Here is a 5,041-nt window from a genome sequence, read left to right on the forward strand (position 1 = left end):
TGGCCCCCACATCCTGCAGGGCTCGGGGGAAATAACTAAAAATTCCAAAGCGTAAGATTGCATAAGCGGTCTTATTCGTAAAAAAGCACAAAACATGCCAGACATACTTAAAACAGCTTTGGAAAATGAGGATTATGGGTCACTCACTACACCTGTGTTATATTTGATTCATCAACTTTTGGTAGTAGGCCTACTAAAGAAGAAATTCAGGAAAGGGTATAATCATGATTCATGATAAAATACTGTTTTATATTTAGGACAACTTCAATCTAGACCAGGGATATCAAACTCGCGGCCCCGGAGAACTTCCAGTGCGGCCCTCGAACGCTTAACAATAATTGTAATTGTATTTTGGAGTTTTTTTTATCTAAGTGTAATAGATTTTTCAACCCTTTTGAAGTGAAACTGAATATTCACACAGAAAGCAATTTACTGAAAGTGGTTTTGGAAAATTAATTTTTTTTTTCACATTTTGACCCAATTAAGAATACACATCAAGCTAGCAAAAGAATACTTGAATAAAACACTTGAGGGAATAAATTGAACGCAAAGTACATGAAGAAGGTGGCATTTTCGAAGAAAATGGGAGTTGCAATATTTCTGCATTTCACAAAATTTTGAAGCACATTGTTCAATTTGTCATATTTTCATCAGTACAATAAAAAAACACAATAAGCTCAGCAGTCAATATGACAATTTCGAAGACCAACTTCGAACACAAAATTACCATGTGTTTGTATATTAATATAAATATACAACGAATTAGTTACTAAAAATTAATATCAATAATAATTCAAGCAATCCTATGCCATGCACTTGCGTTCAATTCTAAAATTTTGCATGAAATAAGTAGATGTGAATGTAAAAAAGTAGAAGTGCCAAATTTAAAAACAACTAGTAAATCTTTTAAAAAAAACGGTTTTATTGCATTTCATATAAATATTCGGTCTCTTCAAAAAAACCATGATAATTTAGTGAACTTACTATCTGAATTTATTACCCCCCCTGACCTCATTGCGATATCCGAAACGAGACTTGGTATTAATCCAATCTCAAACATCTCCTTACAGAACTACGAGTTTGTTCATAAGCCCTCCAAAACAAGTGCTGGTGGAGTAGGACTGTATGTGAAGCAAGGCTTAGTCATCACTGAAACTCAGGATTATGATTTGAATCACCCAGACTGTGAGGATTTGTGGATAAACCTTAAACTGAGTCCAACTGTTACATTCATAATTGGAATAATCTACAAACATCCCCGAAAAGACATTCCCAAATTTACAGAAAAATTATCCAACAGTTTAGAAAATTTAAATAAAGAAAAGAAATTGTTTATCTTACTAGGAGATTTCAACATAAATTTACTAAGTCCAACAACAGATCTGGCAACCATGAAATACATTGATATGCTCCTAGCAAATTTGTCACTGCCCTTAATTACCTCGCCAACAAGAGTAACTCGTTCATCCAGTACACTAATTGACAATATTTTTACAAATGCGATAAAATTTGACCTAATGAGCTTCATTATTCTTAGTGACATCAGTGATCACTATCCACAACTCTGCACAGTCTATGATTCAAAATTTAAAGGGGGTCAAGATCAAGATAAAATATTGAAACGAGATATGAAAAACTTTTCTATTGATGCCTATAGAACCAATTTAAAATCTTCTCTTAGCCCAATCTCAAATTGCCAAATCACTAGTGATAACTTGAATACTCTATTTGAAACATTTATAGAAATAATTCGGACAACTATTGATGCTCAAGCGCCTTTGAAAGCAGTAAGTCGGAGCGAAGCCAGATTTCTAGCCAAACCTTGGCTCACCAAAGGGATTCATGTTTCTATTAGAAAGAAGCATAAAATGTACAAAACCCACTTCAAAAAAGGTAACGATATTCAACATAGATCATACAAAACTTACAGTAAATTATTAAAAACCCTAATAACTAAAGCAAAAAAATTATATTACTTCGATAAATTTAAACAAACTTGTGGTGATATTAAATCTACTTGGAAGTTGATAGGACACTTGGCCAATATCAAAAAAGAAAGAAAACTTGCAATCAAAGAGCTAAAAACTGAAAATGGGTCGATGGTATGTGATCCAGTCTGCATTGCCAACTATCTCAACAATCATTTTACCTCTATAGGGCCGCAATTGTCTGAAAGTATACCTCAGTCTAATGAGTCTTTTTCGACTAATCTCAAAAATCCAGTGAAAGAATCCTTATTTCTTAGACCAGCAACATTCAATGAAATCTTTAGCACTATAGCAATGTTGACAATATACCAGCTAAATTTTTAAAAAATGCTGCTGATATAGTGTCCCCTATGCTTTGCAGGTTATTTAATGCCTGCATAGACTGCACCATTTTCCCGAATTGCTTGAAAATTGCCAAAGTTACTCCTGTATTCAAAAGTGGGCAAAAAGAATGTGCATCCAACTATCGACCTATTTCAGTTCTTTCGGCCATAACTATAGTATTTGAAAAACTTCTACACACCAGACTTATACAATTTATAGATAACCATAGCATTATAAACAAATCCCAATTCGGTCCCAAAAAAAAGCACTCTACTAATCATGCGATTCTTGACATGGTTTCTTACTTTTATGACGAATTAGATAAAAAAGAGCATATTAGTGCCATATTCCTCGACCTAAAAAAGGCATTCGACACCGTTGATCATAACATATTAGTTAAAAAGATGTGCCACTATGGTATTCGCGGACAAGCATCAAAATTATTCCAGAACTACTTGAGCTCACGTCAACAATATGTCAAAATAGGATCACATTGTTCTAAACTTGAAACTGTACAGTGTGGAATTCCACAAGGATCGATAATCGGGCCAGTAATGTTCATACTCTTTGTCAATGATCTCCCTCATGCCACTAACTTACTTGTGAAACTCTTTGCTGATGATACTGGACTATTCGGAAGTTCAGCTTCATCAAATGATTTGGAACTGTACATGAACTCTGAAATGCAAAAAATCACATCTTGGATGGCTAGTAATAAACTTACTATAAATATTGAAAAGTCCAAATCTCTATTAATTAACCATAATAAAAATGAAAAAAGTAAGCAACCGATTCAGATTTTTATTAATGACATTCCACTCGAGAATGTCAATTCTTATAAGTATCTAGGTATATATATAGACAATGAGTTGAAATGGGCATCACATATCAACTACATAGCCAGCAAGCTAGCTAGAATAGCGGGAATATTATTTAAATTAAAAACATTTCTTACCACATCAGCTATGCGATTAGTTTATTTTTCCCTATTCCAATCATATCTCCAGTATGGCATTGTTGCATGGGGAAGTGCATCATCCACACTGATCCGCAGACTTGAGGTGCTGCAAAATAAATCAATCCGAGCAATTGGTAATGCACCTCTACACACCAGACTTGATCCTTTGTACCATAGATTTAACATTATAAAACTTCACCATGTCCATGAATTTGAGATACTGAAACTCATGCACCAGTACTTCAACGAGGTATTTTACTAAACAGACTGCAGTCCATTCATATCGCACTAGATCTGCCTCGCAAGGTGCCTTATATGTCCCAAGATATACATTATGCTCAACACAAAAATCTATAAAGTATATGGGTGTGAAGTTGTGGAATGATTTATCAGGTACCATAAGATCACTGCCATATCATGGTTTTAAAAGAGACCTGAAAATAAAATATATTGATAATTACCTTTCTGGAAGTTGATCATCTGAAAATTTAATGACCAATTCTAATCTGCTGCCGTTTCTTAACATCTGACTCACGACAGCATGTGACCTTGGCTTGTTATTCTTGACAACGCTGATCCCAGCTCGAGCGATTCAGAGGTGCACGGAGTCCTTATTTTTCAAAATTGCTGCTTGGTTGGCAACGATTATGCCGTTATCTACCATTGAGGTGTTATATACACCTCAATGTTATGTACACGGTCTAAAAACCTAATTGTACCTTTATTAGAGTTTCATCTACTTTTATTATGATTGGTTTCTCTTTGAATTTGGATTTTTTCTCCTTCATATATATATATAAAGAAGTTTGTAATAGCTATTTGGTGGTTTTCATGTTTTTCAAATTTGTTATATACACATATTATTCAATTGTTTGATGTCATGTTTTTTATGTTTTGTAAATAATAATGATTAGAAGCATAGGCGTTAACTAAATTTATTTATTGAGCTGAATCAGCATCGTAGGTGTCGCTGCTCGAAGACCTTTCGTGGTCCCTCGCGACTCCTGTCACACATATGAAGTTCTTTTTTTTACCTATTGTATATCTTGCCATATTTCCGTGATATATTTATATTGATTGTGTTGACGAATAAATGATGATTGATTGATTGATTGCAATGTGGCGCGAAATGTCGTGTCGAAAATATCTGTCATTTGTTTTTTTTACTGATCTATTCATGAAATGATAAAAGAAACTTTTTTGCATTACTGGAATCAATTAAACATTCGCAAAGATCCAGATTAACCCATGATCATGTGACCTCGTTAGTTAGAGTTGGTACTATAAAATCATTTCAGCCTTGCCTTAGTATGCTGGTGACACGAAAAAGATGCCAAACGTCAGGACAAATGTAATTAAAAAAACATTGAGTTTATACTGTAGTATTTTTGTTAATTTCAAGTCCATGTATTTAGATTAAGTCATTTTTAGTGTATGTATTATTCTTTCCTTATTCAAAGCTTGTTCAAAAATGATTTTGATGGTTGTATAAAGAATTTTATGATTTTTTGTTATAAATACAGTAACTTGCAATATTAGTGGAATGCAAATAATAATATGTAATTGCATTTGAAATTATAGAAAATAATAAAACTTAATCCAACTGTTTAGTTGCATCACAATATATGTCACAAACTAAAACTATCTGAAAAATATCTTTCAAGTATGCATTATCAAAAAGTGATTTTGGCCCTTTTTACAATTTCCAAAATGCAATGCGGCTCTCAAAAACCCTTGAGTTTGACACCACTGATCTATTCTAGACGATTCA

General features: G+C 33.4%; 1 long non-coding RNA gene across 1 annotated transcript; it reads right to left on the reverse strand.

Moving 5' to 3' along the window:
• Positions 1 to 811: 811 nt before the first annotated feature.
• On the reverse strand, positions 812 to 4,376 carry LOC144425058 (uncharacterized). Its single transcript, XR_013477236.1, has 4 exons — positions 3,732 to 4,376; positions 3,268 to 3,376; positions 2,913 to 2,990; positions 812 to 828 (listed from the first exon to the last, which is right to left on the reverse strand). It is a non-coding gene; the product is annotated as an uncharacterized LOC144425058 (long non-coding RNA).
• Positions 4,377 to 5,041: the final 665 nt, after the last annotated feature.

Source organism: Styela clava, chromosome 1 (assembly GCF_964204865.1).
Source record: "Styela clava chromosome 1, kaStyClav1.hap1.2, whole genome shotgun sequence".
Taxonomy (NCBI): domain Eukaryota; kingdom Metazoa; phylum Chordata; class Ascidiacea; order Stolidobranchia; family Styelidae; genus Styela; species Styela clava.